The 21,437-nt window shown below is 33.8% G+C and overlaps 1 protein-coding gene and 1 pseudogene across 5 annotated transcripts in view; one reads left to right on the forward strand and one right to left on the reverse strand.

The window, feature by feature from the left end:
- Nr3c1 (nuclear receptor subfamily 3 group C member 1) overlaps nucleotides 1–21,437 on the reverse strand; it is a 96,429-nt gene that overhangs the window by 31,704 nt on the left and 43,288 nt on the right. The window lies entirely within an intron of this gene.
- LOC120885978 (U2 spliceosomal RNA) lies at nucleotides 3,348–3,502 on the forward strand (annotated as a pseudogene).

The following is a 21,437-nucleotide window of genomic DNA, read 5'->3' on the forward strand; positions in this document are numbered from 1 at the left end:
AAAAATATGAAAGGTTAGTTCTGTAACATTTTCTGCACCAAGTTAAGCACATGTGCACACATATATGTGTATGTTTCAATTTTAAATAGTGTTTGGTAGTACTTTGTAGTTTTAGAACACTTCCATGAATATAATCTCATTTATCCTTTGAGTGACCCTGTGAAAAGAATGTCAAAGTCTCTAGAAGAAGTCATACAGGGCTGGGGTTGTGGCTCAGTGGTGGAATGCTTGCCTAGCCCATGTGAGGCATTAGGTTCGATCCTCAGCACCACATAAAAATAAATGAAAGTGATGTGTCTATCTGTAACCAAATATATATATATATTAAAAAAGAGATAATGCAGGCAATGGCAGGTGTTTGCTCATTTGTAATTAAACTGACATGTTTCAGATCCTAGTTATACTACAGCATAGCTTGTGTGACTTTACTACTTTGAGCCTCAGTTTCCTCATCAGTAAACTGGTGAAGACATCATCTGTGCTTTGTAAGACAACATATAGAAAGTCTAGAACATAGTTTCTACATCGAGCTGGCAATTAATATATGTTCATTCTTCTCTTTCAGTGCAACAATTTTACAAATAAAAGCACTGTGTAAGTGAAAGGTAAGTATTACAAAGTCTAAAACCCAAGACAGTATTCCCCAAATAATTATCACATAAATTAGAAGATATGTAAAACAGGGATAGACCTCTCAACTGAGCTACAGATATCAGAAGGGAAAATTAAAACTAATTGAACAAGTGGACTTTTGTATAGTAGCTAATAATCTGGAACCACACTCATGCTTTTAGCTTCTTCAGGCAGTCATTCTGGGCTAAATCAGATAAGAATTGAATACATGGAAAGCTGCCAACTGTACCACAAACTTCAATGGAAAAATTAGTTTTTGTCACACAAATATGAGGACTATGATGGCCTATACTGAACATCATTGGAAGAAATGGATGAGTACAAAATGATATTCAGTTGCAAATGTTATTTGCTATGATATTGCTAAAAGGCCTAGGGTACAACAAAATGACTAGTACTCTAGGGAAAACCATATGGAATTGTTGTCTTTTAATAAGATGCCACAGAAGAAAGAAATTATAGGTACCATAGTAATAGTGAATATTTCACATCTTTTGAATGGGAAAGCTAAAATGTCCTGGTCTTAAGGGCATCATCATCTATAATAGTTACTGATTGCTTGGTGTGTACTTACAGCTCTTCCACACATTTTGAAGATACTGAGAGGTTCCATTTTGAACTGACTATACCCTGGGTGCTTTCTTTTTAAGTGAAAAGCTGTAGGAAAAAATATCTGTTGATTCCCAGTCAGAAAGGCAAATCATGTGTTAAGAGAGACAGAAAATACATGTTTTTTTTTTAAAGAAAAGTAACTGATGTAAAGTGGACCATGGGTGAAACAGTCATAGATAGATTATGAAAGTTAATCATATACCATAAGAAGCACGTCAAATGTACAAATAAATTATACCCATTCATTTAGCAGACGGTTCCTGATGCCTGAATGTCAGGCACTATGAAGGTATAGAAGCCATATGATACATGAAAATGCATTCTTGAAATGACAGTGAACTTTGAAACTTTAATCTAGGAAGGAGTAGCAGAGTTATTTTTCAACTGTGCCATGGAACTACTAGGAAGGCAATCAGCCTTATAGACAAAACTGGGGTCAAATCCCAACTTCAGTGCTCTACTAGCTGTGTGACAAGGGCTAGCTGATTGAGCCTTTTTTGAGTCTGTTCCCTTATTAGGGGCAGGGGTTGTGTGGACTATGAAATATTAGTCATATAAAGCACTGGTGTATACTTGGTGACTGTCAAACACCAAGTAGGTCTCTATACTAATAACCCTAAGGATTCTCTTTCTTTCCCCCCAGTCCCTCCCCACTTCCATGCTAGAAGATGCCAAGGAAAGAGAAGTGCTATAGGCCTTCTCTGTGAGCCCAGGAAGAGTGGATGGTCATCCAGAAGCTTAAGTTCAGGTAATTATAGATATTCTTTTTTGATACTATACCAAGATTCAGCAATGAAGATTTGTAATAGTTAATATTTAAAAGTGGAATCTGAAGTCATCTCAAGGAATTTTTTGGTAATGGTAACTCTTGTTGCATTATCTGAAATACTTGTGATCAACAGAGTTTCAAATATTGGACCTTTTGGATTTTGGAGTGTTTGCATACAATTTTATTGGGTGAGCATCCCTAATTCAAAAGTCTGAAAGATTTTTTAATGTCATGTCAGAGCTTAAAAAAGCTTTGAATTTTGGAGCATTCAGATTTAAGATTTTTTGGATTTAGGGATGTTCAACATGTATCAGGCATTAGTAATTTGGAAAACAGTAATTTATTGAGTTTTGCAGAGCTTCTAAATATCAACACCATTGATTATGTAAAAGTCACAATTATCAAGCTCTTAGGGCAGATAAGTCTTAAGTCTTCCCAAATTCTTTTTTTTTCTTTGAAACCTGTATCTGATCAACTGGCAACCAGTATCCATCAAGTTTGCTTTAAGCATTTTTGAGAAACATCTGCCAAATACCCCAGGCTAAAAACCATAACTTATCTCTCATAATATTCTATGACAGAAAGTGGCCTGTGCAACTTAAATAATCCTACATTGTTTTCTTTGAGACAACCATCAAATGCTAGATGCAGCATTAGTGTTTTATGCATCTTTCCATTTTGTCTTACAGATATTAATAGACACATGCATGCATGTGCTGAGATTGAACAGAATTAATAATATTTTACTTCCTCACAGAATTAAGTGGGATTTATTTTTGGTTTTAAACTGTGAGTTCATGGCGATAGATACAAAAAGTACTATAACACTACGCCATCAGCAGCTTTACTCCTCTTTGTTTTTGTACCATCAGTGCAAATATCAAATCTGTGAAAGGGCAAATAAACTATATATTACCACAAAAATAGTCTGAAAAGGTGTTGGGGACTCTTGGGGTCCACAGACTTTGACAATATTTCTGTTATGTGATTTGAGCAGAATACATTTTAACTTAATTCAGCAAACCAAATTGCTGTTATGGAGAATTTGGATTGTGGATTCTAAATCAGACAGACACTAGAATTCATAACCTAACTGCAGTGTAGTAGCTTGGTGATGTTGTAATGTTTCTAGCAAAAGGATACACCATTGCTTATTAAATTTTGAGGTGTTTCTTCACAGAAAAAGGGACAGATGCTAAACTTTTGTAAACTTAAATGGTGTGGCTGGCTTAGCCTTCAATTTAAGAAAGTTTAATCAACTTTTCAATGTATGCAAGCAGTCCAATTGAAAAACAAAAAAGCAAAAAGGATATTACCTTAGAAAGCAAGCATTATCACTTCTCGGCCTTTTGGCTAAGATCAAGTGTAGAAAGCAAGCATTAACATGGGAAAAATCTTAGAAACACAGCTGCTGTTAACTAGATTAATTTTTAACAACTACAAATGGAATAGGTATATTCTTACTGGTTTGTCAGTTTTCAACCAAATACCATAGGCTCAACAGGGAGCAGTTTTGCTTCCCAGGGGATACTTGGCAATATCTGGAGACACTTTTGGTTGCCGCAATTGGGGAAATGCTTCTGACTTCTAGTGATAAAAGACCAGGGGTGCTGCTGAATATCCTACATGAACAGGATACCCCCCAAAGAATTATCCAGTATCAAATATCAGTAGTGTCGAGATTGAGAAACCTTTGCATAAACCTTATGCAACATACAGTGGAAAATAAAGAGGACCAAAAACATTTCTGAACCTTCTAAACACTTTAAAAATAGAACAACTGCTCTATTGAAACAGCCCTAAATAGTCTTTGATTGAAGACAAGTCTAAAAAGACAAAGAGAGATTCAAAACACAGCCGAGGCTAGGAACTATCCAGGCCTAGTTATCAATGATAGGATTAGCTTGAATCACTAATTTTATTTTTCCTTTTAGGGCTAGCACTAAAAGGTGGCTTTTACATATTAAAGTCACCTGCACTTTTCTTATCTATGTTCATTAGGAAAAATGTAAATACTTAGTTGCACACACTAGGGTGACTGTATTTTCTGACTGCCCATTTATCTTTGCTTTAGCCAAAGGTTTACTGATTTGTTTGAAAATAAGCTGTGGAATAGTTTTAAAAGAAAATAAAAAAATGGGAAGACTTTCACAATATTTCTGTTATGTGATTTGAGCAGAATCCATTTTAACTTAATTCAGCAAACCAAAGAAAAACCGATTATTCTGTTTGGTTTGCGTTTTACTGAAAGAGGTTTCAATTTTAGGTACAGATTAAGACAATTTCTCCAAATTATCCTATATTTATTTATTTATTTATTTGGGTACCTGGGATTGAACTTACCTGCACTCAACCACTGAACCACATCATCAGCCCTATTTTGTATTTTATTTAGAGACAGAGTTTCATCGAGTTGCTTAGCAGCCTTGCTTTTGCTGAGGCTGGCTTTGAATTTACAATCCTCCTGCCTCAGCCTCCTGAACCACTGGGATTACAGGTGTGCACCTGGATCTATTCATTATTTATACTCACTTATCTTAAGCAGGGAGTTACAGCAACAAAGCCTGTTCAGTAATAGACCAAAAGAATTTTCAGTAACAGATGAGTAAAGGGGGAGATGCATTTTTTCAGACCTCTAAGACACCAGTGGTTTGTCACTTATGTCTGGACTTAGTTTCAATAAACTCCAAATTAGCTGGCCATATATTTAAAGTTGGATTTAGGGGTGAAAAAGTGGGAAGGATTCACTGTGAAGGGCTCATTTGTTCTATCTATTTATATGAGGGAATATGGTCACCTTATCAATGCTTCCTAAAGTCTAATGTGTTTCATTTGTCAATAGAAGAAGAGTAACTCCTAACTTTGGTCATTATGCTAGGTAACTTAGTTCCTAACAGCTGTGTCAATCCTTCACTCTTCTAATTGAGTGCCCAAGATGGAGGAAAATATAAATCTCAAGACCTCAAGCACTCTCTCCTGAGGCTGTGTGTTCTCAGTTCTGTTTACTCAGCCTGCATTAGGAAGCATGAAGTTTAAGGAAGAGCACTGAAGTTGAAAATAGTGTGGCAAGAGCAATGAGTAGAAAAACTTTTTCATGCATTTTATATGGTTATTTCTAGAATGAAGGAAGACCTACTTTTGTTTCCATTTGGTGCTTCTTCACTCTTAAAAATATACAAGAATAATATTTGGTTTGGCACATACAGATCTAGAAATGTGACATCCTCAAAGAAGGCAAAAACATGTTGGAGACAATGCTTATTGTCTTCTTACATCTCTATATACCACATATCCCTGAAATGCTACTCATTTCTATCTGAAGTATGGCAGTAACTTGTTTTAAATCTTGAAGAAAGATTTGAAGTTTATTTCCTATGCTTAGTAACCCAGGATTAAAAACGCAGAGATTGTGCCAATTCCAACACTCCCATACTCTACATATTTCTCGTATAACACTGTCATATACATTTCCTTCCTGTCTACTCTGATTGCCACCTCTTAATGCATGTCTTCCCTTGCTCCTTTGTCTAACCACTGCAGTAGTTCATTCTATTTCCTAGGAAGATTTCCTAGCCTCAGTTTGTTCTCTTCACATTCCACTCCATATGCTAAATGCTTTCCCCATCATGATTAAAAACCTCAGAGGCTTCTTCACTGTACATAGTACAATACTGTTCACAGTCTGGTTCATCTTGCTTTCTCCATTTGTATGTCTTTCTACAAACCATTTGTTTATCATTTCAGGAATCCTGTATTCTACAAATATATACAAAGTGCATACTATGTTTAATGTATTTCCTGGGAGCTTTTACTAAATATGTTCCCTTAGCCTGAACTGTCTACCATGGTATTTTATTTATATCAGCTTCTCGATTCTCTCAAATATTGCCATGTAGCACACTTTACACCAGTGATCTTATATGACCTTTAGATGTATGAAGAATTCTGTTTCTTCCAGTTAACTCCTTTTAGGTAGGACCCATTTCTTGGGCCTCTTCATACCACCACCGTCTTCTATAGGGTTCAGTATATGTTATGATTATTTTCTTTAGAGTATTGATACATGATATCTTCATCAAAACAATGTAAAGCAGCTAATGTGCTAAGTGTTTATATAAAGTTAAATCCCCCCCAAAAGGAACAAATAAAAGATTATATCCACAATATAGTGTTACCTTGCCACTACTAGGCACTTCTATATGAGCTCATTCTTTTTTTTTTCATTTTTTTATTGATTGTTCAAAACATTACAGAGCTCATGATATATCATCTTTCATACATTTGACTCAATTGGGTTTTGAACTCCCCAAATACATATTGCAGACTCACTTCTGTTACATACTCACATTTTTTTCATAATGGCATATTAGTGACTGTTGTATTCTGCTACCTTTCCTATCCCCTACTATCCCCCCTCCCCTCCCCTCCCCTCCCATCTTCCCTCTGTACCTCCTCTGCTGTTGTTCAATTCTCTCCCTTTTTCCCCCCTCCCCCTTGCCCCTCATAACCTCTTATAATTTTGTGTATCACTGAAGGTCTCCTACCATTTCCATATGCTTTCCCTTCTCTCTCCCTTTCTCTCCCCCCATTCGTCTTAGTTTACTGTTAGTCTTTTCCTCATGCTCTTCCTTCCTGTTCTATTCTTAATGGCTCTCTTTATATCAAAGAAGACATTTGACATTTGTTTTTTAGGGCTTGGCTAGCTTCACTTAGCATAATCTGCTCTCTTTATATGATTATCCCATTCAATCCTCTCCATAGTCCAATGATGTGGGCACTAGTTCAATAGATTTTAAAAAGTTGACATGCCTAAAGTGGTATAATTAGTGAAATCAGGATTCAGACTTTCTGATGCCAAAATCAACATTCTTAATCTTTTTCTACTTCCTCTGTTTGATACAAAGTGTCAGAACTGAGATGCTGAGGTATATCCAGGTCTTCAAGTTGAGAAACAATGTCTTCTACTTGGTGGGCTGAAGGTTGATATTTCATTGACAAAGCAAAGCAGTAACAAGTTTCCTGTCCCTATTTCCAATCATGATTTGGAAAAGCTTTGCCTAAGTAAGGGTTGTCAGAACAGATCAAATAAGTAAAAACAGTTGCTTTAAAATTGTGAAACAGTCTGCATTTGACTAAATTTTTAAATGTGCCACAAGCTAATAATATGTATCTCTTATTACACAATTAGTCCAGTTCCTGAGTTTCATAAAGATGTTTATAAGAACAAAAGGAAATGCAGAAGAGTAGTCTGTCTATATTCATATTTACATTAGTATAAAAGGAGAAAAAAGCCTCCTAAATGCTCACTGAAACAATTTAAGGAAATAATTTAAAATATTTAATCAATAGTGTAAACATAGCAATGGTCACTATTAGATTGAAAAGGAGCCTGCAGGATATTAGCCATTAAAATCTTGATGAAGTTTTTAAAAGATTAGGATGGTCATCAGGAATCTTAAGGCAAAGTTAAACTTACCAAAACTAATTTCTGCTTTTCCTTTTTCTGACTATATTTGATATCACAATGGAATAGAAATGATCAATAATTAATAGATACGAAATTATCTAAGATTATTTCTATTTTTAAATCCTTATTATGTCAACTTAAATTCTAGCTTAACATATTGGCATTTAAAATTGCTTTAAAAGTTATTAAAATACTAAATTAAGTAGAGACCACATTTCAAAAGTATTAAGGTGGAAATAGGGACATTTTGTATATTCATAACATACCATCTCTGCTCTTAGAGGAGCTTTGAAGTACACTATATGCTTGACCAAATGTATTAGTCCCTAGAATTTTGGGGGATACATTTAATTTTTATGCATTGTTTCTAAAGTACCTATAGTTGGGCATATATGATATGGATAGTATTTCTGCACTATTTTGGAAATTGCTTAACAGTTAAGGCCTCAAATAGAAGGGAGATGTCTAGCTACATTATCAGTTTTTTAGATATAAGATTTATAACTATCAAATTAAAAAAACTATGAGATAAATTAACATACCAACTAATGTTGAATGGATTGATAAAGCCAAAACATTTCTAGTTATTCAATTTAAAGGGCACTAAGTACCATAATTTATATATTCAACTTGACTGTATAATCATTTATACCATTTATTTCACATGTTTCTGTATTAGGTGCTTGGTAGACATATTCTATAATCCCCATTACTGTTTTGAAAGTAGATGCCATCAATCCCATTTGACAGATGCAGAAACTAAGACTCAGCAATTAGAAAACTAGTCCCAGGACCCAATATGAATGTATCATTAAAGAGACAAAGTTTTAATTAACAAACTTTTGGCTTTCTAACTGTATGGTAGTTTAAAATACAAAAATATTAAAATTATAACAATTATAAGATATTAGAAGTCCTTTATCAGAAACTAAGGTCAAATGCTACCTAATATAGGATTATGGGTAACAAATTGACACATTTCAACAATACTTACCATTTAGTTACCCTACATTTAAAAAAAAAAAAGTGTGTGTGTTCTCAAAGAATTTTCCTGCAATCTGGTAAAGACTTGGTATATCACACAGTAATCAAAACAGACTGAAAAAACAATGTACTATAAGGCATTACATATTTCACATGAACTCTGATTTACATATATTTGTCCACATACATTTTTAATAACTAAATTATAAACAGTAATAAGCAATATAAACTACCATGTAGTTTCACTTGTGCAAATTTAGCAAAAGTAAGTTTTGTGTTTCTGAATCCAAATAAGTCCAAATTGCTATGGTTCATTTTGGACCATTCACTAGAAAAGTAACTTGTGTTTCTTCCAAAATGGTTGTTTGCTAACATTTTAGAAATCATATGTGAATGGAAAAGAAACTTTAAAGCAAGTGATTATGTGATTTTTGTTTTATAACATACTCTTCAGAGTATAAAAATTACAAGGGCACAGGCAGCATTTTTTGAAGAAAGAATAAATAGTGACTAGTACAGGATTGGAAACATACAATCTGGAAGCTTTGAAACTGATAAACATTTTATAACCAAATAATGAGACCACATATCAAAGAAAAGGTTAAATTTTTTTTCTAAAATAATTAAAATGTATAGATTTTCTCTTAAAACAAATTTGTTTTAAAAGCTCTGTCCAAGTTTTTATCTTCAATAAAGGATTAAAAAAATCACCTTTAATTAAATCAAATAAATCCATTCCTTAAAAAAGAGTAGACTGTGAATGCTAGCCATTAGAAAATTTTTTCCAAAAGTGTTTTCAAACTTTCTTATGTAAGCAGTTAGTTGTGCATTTATGAAACAACCTGCCGATGACCATACTGCTGACTGGACACTCCCAAAAGCTCCAACTTAAGTTAAAAAATTACTTTGGCAAAATTTAAATTTTGTCACTTTTAACAAAATCATCACCTCAAAATGCTTCAAAATTCAAATAATTAAACACAACTAAGAATTACATCCATAGTAAAACATGATACAAGTCATTAATTTGTAGTATAAACAGCTGGCAACTCTAGACAGTTTCATCGTTGGTAAGTGATTCTCCACATTTTCTTTAATACTGAAAGCTGACAAGTGTTCAGAACATTAAAACATCACAATATGGAATGTTACTTGATATATGGACATTAGTGCATGGGTGTAGCTATATTGATTATAATGACAGCTTGAGTGTTTACTTTGTCTTTTACTTATCCATCACTTTCTGTAAGAACCATAAACCCTGGATCCCAACATCTGAGCTGTAAGAATTAAAGAGTAGAAAGAGCAATAGAAAGAAGGAAATCTTAAAATTACAATGCAGGTGGTTAGGAAAATTTTCTCGTAGGCAGCTTGCCCCACTCTAAAAGAAGATTAAAGCATGAATAGTATCTGAGAAACATGTGAGCTTAAAATTTTCAAATTTTCTCACAGTGCCCCAAAGAATACAAAATAATATAAAGGAAAAGTTGTTATTATTTCTGAAATGCACCATAAATCCTCAACCTGAAAAGGATGAGAAACAGTGATTTAAGTAAACTTACACAGTAATAGTGGGCAACTGAAATGATTGGTTGACTATGTTTTTGAGCTACAGGATCCTACCTTAGATAACAGACATTTTGCTACTCTTTCTAGCATCAACAAATAGCTTCAGATTCAGTAGAGTGGTAATGTCAAGGGAATTCCAACTGTATGTTTGCCCCATTTTTCACTCAAAAACTGAATAAACTTCATTCAGCTATAATCTTCATATTGAGGAAAACTCATTACCATATCCTAAAACTCAAAATACTTTGTCCTGGCTCATTTACTTACATCTGATCCATAATCTACCACAAGATTATTACTTTAAACTTATTTAGAAATACTAAATGAGTTAAAAGTATTTAGAAATACAAGTAGATATAATAAAAATAACTTGCCAAATACATTTTTAAATTATACAAATTATTAATAGGAAATTTAGAAAACACCAAAAAACTGAATCAGAAAATAAAACTATCACAGTTTTGAGAAAACCAGCAAACATTTCCATATATAGCCTTCATCTTTCAAAAATTTTTATATTTATTTTAGAGATAACACAATAGATGACTGCTTTGTACCTCACTCTTTACATGTAAAGCACTGCTCATTTGTTTACTTAAGGTTTTGAGAAAACTTCCTATGTTAATAGATAATCTTTCATTACACGATTCTTCAATGATTGCAAAGAATGTGGCTATAAACTTACTCCCATTACTAGTCATTTTTTTTTTCACTATTTCAAGTACCACTGAAGACACATTTGTGAACATGTTTGGTTATTTCCTTAAGTTAAATTTCTAGAAAGGCAAGGATAGCCAATGGGACAGTTCAAAGGTTTTTTATATGTATCATCCTACCTGTTCCAGGGAAGTCGGCCAAGTAAGTGCATATGCCATATTTGCTTCTAACAAAACAAATCAGGTGAACTGTAAATTGATTTAAAAAATGCCCATTTCTCTTTTGGGATGTTTATCTCTCTTATAATAAAAAAGTTTCTGTTAACACTTAACACTTAATTCTCTGAGGATATATCTATAAAACCCTAATTTTAAATCAGATTTTTAAAATATTTCAGACCAATAGTATAATGTACGATGTGTATACCTCTTAGTAGTGCATACATGCTACTACTTTTAGCCACATTACTGTTTGAAGTTTATGGAAACTGATAATTAAATGACTAGCTGAATATGGTTTTGGCTAAATATGTTATATTTAATACATGCATTTACTTTAGCTCTTTCCAGAACCCTGTAAAATCAAAGAATAGCATTTGTTTTTAATCTTAGAAGTTTATGACTTTAACAATGAGAGAAAATACCAACAATGGTTTATAGGGTAAAAAAAAAAAAAACCAGATCGTCAAGGACTGTGGGGTTTCTGGGATCTTTTGAGTTTCTAAGAGGAAAAGCAAAGTTAGTATGGAAGAAAATGTAAAGAAATGGAAGACAATGGGTGACAATCCATTTGCTATAAACTAAAATGTTATATAAAATGTATGTTTTAAAGATCTCCTTTTTAAAAGCACCAGTGAGTCAATGAAATGATAAAAAAAATTAAGCTGAGTTTAAAGAAAGCACCCAGCTACTTGTGCTTGAAAATATTTACATATTTAGGCAAATCTGAGTTTCAATTGAAAGGATATAAAACCCACTATAAAAATACATTGGAAAGAACCTGTATACAAAGACTTTGCAAAATAGGAACTCCAATTAGCTAATAAACATGAAAAAATATTCAAACTTATAAGTCATCAAGGAAATGCAATAAATGCACAATGAAATTTCTTTAGACACTTACCAAACTGGCAAAAATTAATTATTTGACAATAAGAAGTGTCTGAGTGTAAGGGCACCATTATTTGGGAAGACAGTTTTGCATTATCCAGTGAAGTCAAAGACAGAGAATATTCTATGATTTAGCAGTTCCACTACTAAACCATTATACTTATAAAGAAATTAATTTCCATACATAGTAAAATGTATAAGAAAGTTGGTAGTAGCATTGTTCATAGTAAACCAAATTGGAAGCTAGTCAAATGATTGTAATGGTGAAATAGGTAAGAATCCATGTATCTTCTTATCTCTGAGGATATAATTCTATAAAGAAATGAACAGGCTACATATAACATGGATGAATAGTACATATTCTGTGAATATAAGTTCATACAAATATATTCATGAAACTCAAACATAATAAGCTATTTTGATTAAAGATATATATATATATGTAGTAAAAAAAGCAAGAAAATAATTATCATTTGTTAATATAATGGTTATTATTTCTGGGGAGGAGGAGGTAAAATGTGATTGTAACCCTGTAAAAGTCACGCTAGAGGCCTTCAAGGTACTGGCAGTGTTCTCTTTCTTGCACTAGGTTGATAGCTAGCTAGCTTTATAATTATTCATTAAATTGTACATACATGTGTTTTGTTTAGTATAATGTATGTATGCATTGTTTCATAGCAAAATTATAAAAAATTAAAAATAGGAAATGCAGATAAGTCCCTACATTATCTCCCTTATTCCAATTTTGATGGTGTCTGTTCCATTTGTTGAGTGCATTTTCTCTTTCTTTGAATTACCTAGATTTTTCCCTCTTTCTCTTTTTTTCCCCGCTGTCCCATTTTCCGTCTTTGTTCTTATTTCTGAGACATTGTCTCTCACTTTTCTCTCAGTCTTTTTAAGCTTTTTGTTTATGCTATAGTTCCCTTTACTTTCCAAGAGTCCAGTTTTTATTTTCAGTTTTGATTAATTTCTTTAGTTTAAAAAAAAACAACTTCATTCTTATGGGATAAAAGTGGTATTTTCATATCTCTGAGAACATAAATAGGTTTGGAGGAAGTTTCCTTCTCTCTACATATGTTCTTTTTCTTCCAAGATGGAGTCTTCTGTCTATTTTGATCTCTGCTTCAAAACTAGAAGCTATTTTTCTTTTTAGCCTGTAAGGATACAGATATATAATTCAACTCTGTTTCTGTTGCAACAAACTATTAGAAAATGAAATTTAAAATAAGTAAACATTTATAATTGTAGGAAAACACATACACAGTTTTAAAAAAAAAGACTTGCAGGAGCTCTAAAGAAAAAAAAATAGTGTAAACATTGCCGAAGGAAACTTAAAGAGATCTAACTAAATGGAGGGATATACAATGTTCCTAGATTGGAAGGCTCAATATAGTTTTCTCTTATCCCCCTTTCAACCTATAAATTCAAGAAAATATCAGTCATAATCCCAGCAGGCTTTTTGTGTATGTTTAGAATTACTTATAAAGTATATATGAAAATGCAAAGAGCTTAAACCTTGGCCCTACCTTCTTTTGAAGGGAGGGCTATTTATCTGTTGAAACATGACACTAATTTTAAAAAATGTATTCATTCATTTACTCAATGTTTTTTGAGTACTAGGAATTAAGTACAAATAATGAAGGCAGCTCAGCCAATAAATCTGAATCAGTTCTTCAGTCTGTGGGCATAACACAAAACTCTCCTTTCAGATGTTTGATTAATGGCTGTAGTTTCAGAATGACTGTATCTTATAGTACTTGATTTAGTCAGAAGCCTAAAGTATTAACATATTCAAGTCGCAGCGCCAAATAAAGAATGAATAATAGGATAAAGGAATGTTAAAGAAAAACAAAGGAAATTTCCTTTTGCCAAAGACTTTGTTGAATCTGTTAAATCAGAATCAGAGGCATTTTTTAATTTATGAGGTCCTCATTTGAGTAGTTTGTGTATGTGTCTGGGGAGAGGGTATCAAGGTTTGAACTCAGGGCCTAGCACATTCCAGATAAGCACTCTACCACACAGCTACATCACCAGCCCCTTTATAATGTAATTTTGAGGCAGGATCGTGCTAAGTTGCCCAAGCTGGCCTGAAATTTGCAGTTCTCCTGCCTCAGACTCCCTAGCAGCTGGGAGTAAGGATATGTATCATCATGCCCAGCTAAGAGCTTTTTAATATTGATACTAAATAGCTTATAGCAAAAGGAGATGCTGTACTTATGTAGTCATTGAAACAATAGTGATTTGGGGAAGAAAAGTTGAAAACAAAATTCATCACTCAGCAACTAGAATGCCAATAAAAAAAATGACAAAACAAACAAAACAAACAAACAAACAAAATATATATATATATATTTTTTTTCACCAAACTAGTCTTTTCAGAGACATCTGTATACATGGCTCACAACTAATCCAACTGTAGTATCCCTTTCAAACACAATTCTTCTGGATGTTCAGTTATTTGTTTATTTATTTTTGCATTCAGAAAGCTGAAGTTGTTCTTAAAATAATCTTAGACAAGTATTATGTTTTGATTATTAAAGTAGAATCCCTGGGAAAGAAAAGACATTTCAAATAAATTTTGGCAGAATATAGAATTATTTCATTTGCAACAGATAACATATGCAAATGCTCGCAATTTTTATTATGAATTGAACTGAAATGTTAGTGCTATGAGCTTGACATCAATAGAGTTTTTATAGGAAGAAATAGAGAAGAACGGAGAATGAATATATTTCATCACATCATGTCCTGGCTCATATCCATTTGATGTTTGTCCAGGATGATGCAATTGTTAGGTCATCAGCTATTTTACTGACGCCATGTTCAAAATGATAAATTGGTTTCTCAGACCTTTAACAGAAATCCAGGACAGCCGTAGTTAAAGCAGTATAAATAACAAAAAAGTGACATGAGAGAGTTTCAGACGGGGGTGAGGTGAGGGGGACTTTGGAAACTTATCTGTTCATTTTTTGATAGCGCTATAGTGAATTGACTCTCTCACTTGCTATTTGGTAGGCAAAGTAACATTTAGCAACATCTCTGAAAATGGGTTCTATTAATATCCCCATTTTAAAGATAAGAAAACAGGTTTAGGAGGAAGGCAGGCCAAGGCTAAGAACAAAAAATTAGATTCTCAGACTTTTAGTTAAGGAGTTTTCTTCCTATTCTTTTTGTTGTTGTTGTTGTTCACTATATTGTTGTTCTCCATGTTGATGATACATTGGTAACATTTACCATGGAGATATATTTGACAAGTCAACTTTCAAAGACAAGTTGGGAAGGTCATGAAAAATTTTCATGTCAGTATGGGAAAAGGTTCCCAGAACCCAACAGAAGGAGATATTTTATGATAAAATTAGAAAATCTTGAGCGAGTGCTGAGTCAGAATGCAAGGAAAACTGATTTTGAGTTCTTAACCAGGAATCAGGCAATGTGCTCTGTATTTAGGAATGTAATTACAACTAGGAAGGCAGACTTGTAACTGGTAAGATGTATTTTGTTTTTAAATGGAAAGTTGTATACATTGTGATTTCTGCTGTCTTGGGAGAGAATGTGGAAGGACCTTTAAGTAGAGGTGTTAAGGAAGTCTTCCTGGAGAAGATGGTATCAGTGCTAAGAAATGGAAGAGCAAATGGGGGAGGAGGTTGAGGAAGAGAAGATAGCATGTACAAAAGTCTCCTGGTACAAAGAGTACAATTCTTTTGGGGAAACTTAAAGACAACAAAAGAGGACTGATAATATCCTAAAGAACAATAGAAAATGAAGTCCAGTGCAGGTTCCAAATGATCTGGTAAGTCATAGGTATAAATGTAAGATGGTATCTAGGGAAGGTAACAATCTTAGTAACATGATGTTAATACTGCATTTTCACATTTAGAATGGCACAGTATTTAAATTAAAAGCATTCTCCCATCCCCAGAAATGCACAACTAGCAGGATTCCAGATGTCCTCCTACCATTAATTCACTGGATGACTATCATCAACTCAATAGAGCTTTCTTGGATGACTTCTCTGACTTACACATAAAGCCACTTAGCTTGCAGTGGGCAGCAGGCAGGATGCTGGACCTGATCAAATGTTTTGTCAGGATTCTTTCAGTTCTAGCATTCATGATGCTCTGACTCAGATACATGAAGGCAAACAACCCGGGATGAACAACATAGAGAATTATAGTAGTAACTATTTTAGTTAGTTTTTGGGTTGCTATGATCAAAATATCCAATACTCCCACCAATACCCTGTCACTCCCAAATTTCTGGGAAATCTATAAATCTTTAAGTTATCATAAATTCACCCATTTATGAAAATTATATTGTACACTATTAATTAGCCCACCAATAAATAGATTAATAAAGAGACACAATATTTTAAGGAACCTATAATTTATGGGACTTTCTAGCATTACCTGTTGTTCAGATAATCAGCTTAAGAATCCTGAGAACAACCAGATCACTATAAACTGTCTTTTGATGACCAAACTGATGTCATTCATCTCTACTTGCCTTCCCCTACCCTCTGATTACAAAGTTTTCTTTTTAAAAGAGGAGCCAAGAACCCCCCCCCCCCCAAAAGGTCTCTCAGACTTGAGATGGACCACATTCTCCCTTCAATGTATATTCCATGCTTTCCTAAATAAATTTGTGCTTCTACAGATATGTGTCAATTTATATTTCTGTCCTGTACATATTGGGGCATCACTTATCCTAGGTCTAGTTTCCCTTTTCTCTGGGAATTCCTGGGGACCCTCTTCTGGTAATATCTCTTCTCCTAGGGCAAAATATAAAGTAGACTCCAGAAAAAAGATGAGACAGGACAGAAGAGGAAAATGGGTTTCTATCCCAGCTATTTAATAAAATAACACTTTATCCCCAGTTTAGTTTATGATGTTTTTATCTATGATTATTAAATTAATTAAACAACAGCACTAGAGGCCTGAATATGTAAGAAACTGAATTTTTCTGTTACTGTAAAATAGCAAATTAAAAATTCCCAATTTTGAATGATCTCTGGTTTGCAAGGAAAAGACCACCACTGAAACAAATTTCAAGTCCAAGCTATGGCTAAAATATTCCTGGGAAAGCTGGGAATGGATCCACCATTTGACCCAGCTATTGCCCTTCTTGGACTATTCCCTGAGGACCTTAAAAGAGCACACTATACGGATACGGCCACATCAATGATTATAGCAGCACAATTCACAATAGCTAGACTGTGGAACCAACCTAGATGCCCTTCAATAGATGAGTGGATAAAAAAATTGTGGCAGCTATACACAATGGAGTATTATGCAGCACTAAGAAACGACAAAATCATAGAATTTGCAGGGAAATGGATGGCATTAGAGCAGATTATGCTAAGTGAAGCTAGCCAAGCCCTAAAAAACAAATGTCAAATGTCTTCTTTGATATAAAGAGAGCCACTAAGAATAGAACAGGAAAGAAGAGCATGAGGAAAAGACTAACAGTAAACTAAGACGAATGGGGGGAGAGAAAGGAAGAGAGAAGGGAAAACATATGGAAATGGTAGGAGACCTTCAGTGATACACAAAATAATAAGAGGTTATGAGGGGCAAGGGGGTGGGGGGGAAAAAAAAGGGGAGAGAATTGAACAACAGCAGAGGAGGTAGAGAGGGATGTTGGGAGGGGAGGGGAGGGGAGGGGGGATAGTAGGGGATAGGAAAGGTAGCAGAATACAACAGTCACTAATATGCCATTATGTAAAAATGTGAGTATGTAACAGAAGTGAGTCTGTATTATGTATTTGGGGAGTTCAAAACCCAATTGAGTCGAATATATGAAAGATGATATGTCTTGAGCTCTGTAATGTTTTGAACAACCAATAAAAAAAAAAAATAAAATAAAATATTCTTAAAAAGATGTCAATACAGTATAACAGCAAAACTGGAATGATTAGGACTTCAAAAACTTAACACAGCTATACTTTTAAATTTCTTATGACACATTAGCTGATTTAGAAACAAAACATAGCAAATAGTTCCTTGGTTTAGGATAAGGAGTGACACATTTTCTTCATAAGCAGAAAATCAAATAAGATTCCTTGAAAATTCAAGATTGCTTGCCAGAAACAGTGAATGTAACAAGGCTATTCAAAACTGATGTTTGATATTACTAACACAGCAATAAGAGTATGCCTTTATATGTGCACTGTGTTTTATGATTTCCCGTACAAGCTCTAATAATAAGCATTATAAAGAAAACCCCTCCTCAGAGAGAGAGCATGATTCTTTATAACAAACAGTTTCCTCCTTTCCCCCTCTCTTTTATGAATGCTTAAAGGTTAACGGTATTTAAAATGTCAAATATCCACATGCTCAAAAATATACCAAAAAATTTTTTACAATTATCTTATTACAGTTTTTTTGGATTGTTTTGCCAAATTAAAAAGTAGAAACTAAATTTGAATATATTCTCATGTTCCAAAAGAAACACAATCTGTAACATTTTTACAAGTTACACTTACTAAAATTTGTAAGAACTAAAACCTGAACCAGTATTACCTATTCCCCCTTTTTAAGAGATGAGTGAATAAAGGAGGAAAAAATTGCACCTGCAAATTTACAACTAAGCCAGTGCCATTACTTTGAGACCCCAAAACTTATGTTAATTATTTTAAGAGGATGTCACACTAAGGAAGAGTAAAAAGTCTTTTTCATTTATAAATCCCATTTCAATTTCATGACATTTCTAATGCATATTCAAGTGTGTAGACAGGTACTTTTTGGATTTACCTATACATAGACATGGAGAGCCAAAAGTTATTTTAGGTGTTATCTTTTGCTTCCTAAGAATTTGAGCCTAAAAAGGCCATCTCCTCTCCCTAATCAAGAATGTTCAATCATATTCCTATTGAAGCCATTTATACTAAACTAAACGTTAAGGGATAAATGTTTGTGTGAAATGACACTGATGAAGGCAGATAATAATCCTATCAAAAATATGCTGCTCATACATACTATAGCGATGCAACAACATCAGTGTTTATAGCTGGTACAATTCACAATAGCTAAGTTATGGAACCAACCTAGGTAATCTTCATCAGATGAATGGATAAAGAAAATGTGGTCTATGTACACAATGGAGTATTACTCAGCCATAAAAAAGAACTTTATTGAATAAGCCAGTTTGAAAAAAATCAAGTCTAATGTTTTCTCTGATATGATGAAGCTAATCCAAATTGGGGGTAGGGGGGCAGAAAATAGAAGAAAGATCAGTAGAGTAGACAAAGGGGAAGGGAAGAAGAATGGAATAAGGAAAGACAGTGGAATGAATCTGACCTAATTTCCTATGTATACATATGAATATAGTACAGTGAATCTCACCATCCATTAAAAATTAATTAAATAGCATAGAGATCTGTAGAGGAAAAGGAATGGGGAAGGAAGAGGGAAGGGAAAGGGGAAGTACTAGAGACTGGGAACAAATTATATTCCATGATTTTCTAATTATGTCAAATGAATCCTACTATTATGTATAATTAAAAAGAACCAATAAAAATGTGTGGCTATTTCGAAATAGCCAACCTAGGTGCCCTTCAACAGATGAATGATAAAGAAAATGTATACACAATGGAATATTGTTCTTACATAAAGAAGAATGAAATTATGGCATTTGCTAGTAGATGGATGGAACTGGAGACTATCGTGCTAAGTGAAATATGCCAATTCCAAAAAATCAAAGACCAAATGTTCTCCGATATTCAGATGCTGACTCATAATAGTCAGTGGTGGGGGCTGGGCATTGTTCACCAGATTGGACAGGAGTAAGTTGGGGGAAGAGAGGAGAGATGGGAATGGAAAAGACAGTAGAATGAACTGGATATAACATTCTTATGTTCATATATGAATACACAACCAGTGTAATTCCACTTCATGTACAGCCACAAAAATGGGAAGTTATACTCTAAATAAGTAAGTGAAAATATATTCTACTGTCATGTATTAACTAAAAAGACCAAAGTTTAAAAAAATGTTGCGAAAATATGGCTTTTATATAACCTGACCCAATACCTTTATTTTGTAGAGAATAAAATTAAAATTTCTTCCATTAGCAAAATATGGCTCCACTCTCAATGTACAGGGTGCCTTTCTAGAATATGCTCTTACTCCTTTAAGGACCTGTGTCAGCTTTCAATCTTTCCCCCACTGAAGCTTCTGAATTTCAGTTCATTGTATATTTCTGGTCTACCTCAAAATATAGGTAGTTATTCTTCACTAGCCATCTCAAATCTCTGGGATTCTATGAAGTTTTTTGATCATTCCAGCCCATAACTTTGATGGCAAATTATCAGTTGATTTTGCATCATAGCATCAATTCACCTTTCTGGTAGCATATTTCAGAGTCTCAATTATAAGATTTGAATGAGACTTCCAATAAGACTACAAAAATTCTCACTGAAACAGTAAAATATAACAGCAAATAACAAGATGCTATATTATTGGTTTTAGAAATAGACATAACTATCAAATTTATAGAACTGATTTTAATTATTTGTGGATTTCATATTTGTTCAAGTTTGCCTACTTGCTAAATTTATTTATTAAGCCCCAAATCAATACTTGAAGTGCTACTCTAGATAAGAGCGTTGTGGGGGAGGAGTCTGAACTGACATGCACATTCCCAACTGAGGTCAAACAAAGCAACACCACTGCCTTCTTGTTTCAGGGCTCTCATACTGTAAACAAGCATCCTTATAATGATATAATCAGTGCCACATTTTTTGCAACGTGTGCTCTTGGTTGGTGATTTGCTATTTAAGATAGTCTCCATTCACAGTGCTGAAATGTTGTCCAGTGTCCTTAAGGACAAGAAGTCTACGAGGTACCTTAAGGAGAAAGTGTAAGTCTTAGAGAAGCTTTAACCAGGTATGATTTATAGAGGTGCTTCCTTTAAATTCAGTGTTAATGAATTAATGACAGATATTTAATAAGGTATCTTTAAATAGAAACACACAGAAAAACAGTTACATATTGGTAGTAAATGTACTGACAAAAATGTTACAATCAGGCGCTTTATTTCCTCTATATACATTGGTTTAGTACTTGTTGATTTAGTATTGCTGAAACTTTTTAGGACATAATTACCATGAAAAATGAAAATCAATTATATATTCATATGATGAAATATATGCACCCATTAAAAAATATGATGTAGGCTGAACATGGTGGTGTTCATCTATAATCCCTGTATATCAGCAGGATCACAAGTTACTAGGTCTGCCTAGGCAATTTAGAACCTGTCTCAAAATAAAGAGGGCAGGGGATATAGATTAGTGGTAAAGCACTTGCAAAAACAACATTGGACCTAAAGTTCAGCCAATTTGGAAAGCAGTATGGAGATTCCTTGGAAAGCTGGGAATGGAACCACCATTTGACCCAGCTATTCCCCTTCTCTGACTATACCCAAAAGACCTAAAAAGAGCATACTACAGGGACACAGCTACATCAATGTTCATGGCAGTACTATTCACAATAGCTAAACTGTGGAACCAACCTAGATGCCCTTCAATAGATGAATGGATTTAAAAAATGTGGCATTTATACACAATGGAATATTACTCAGCACTAAAAATTAACAAAATCATGGCATTTGCAAGGAAATGGATGGCATTAGAGCAGAT

This window comes from Ictidomys tridecemlineatus, chromosome 1, assembly GCF_052094955.1.
Source record: "Ictidomys tridecemlineatus isolate mIctTri1 chromosome 1, mIctTri1.hap1, whole genome shotgun sequence".
In the NCBI taxonomy this organism is placed as follows: Eukaryota; Metazoa; Chordata; class Mammalia; order Rodentia; family Sciuridae; genus Ictidomys; species Ictidomys tridecemlineatus.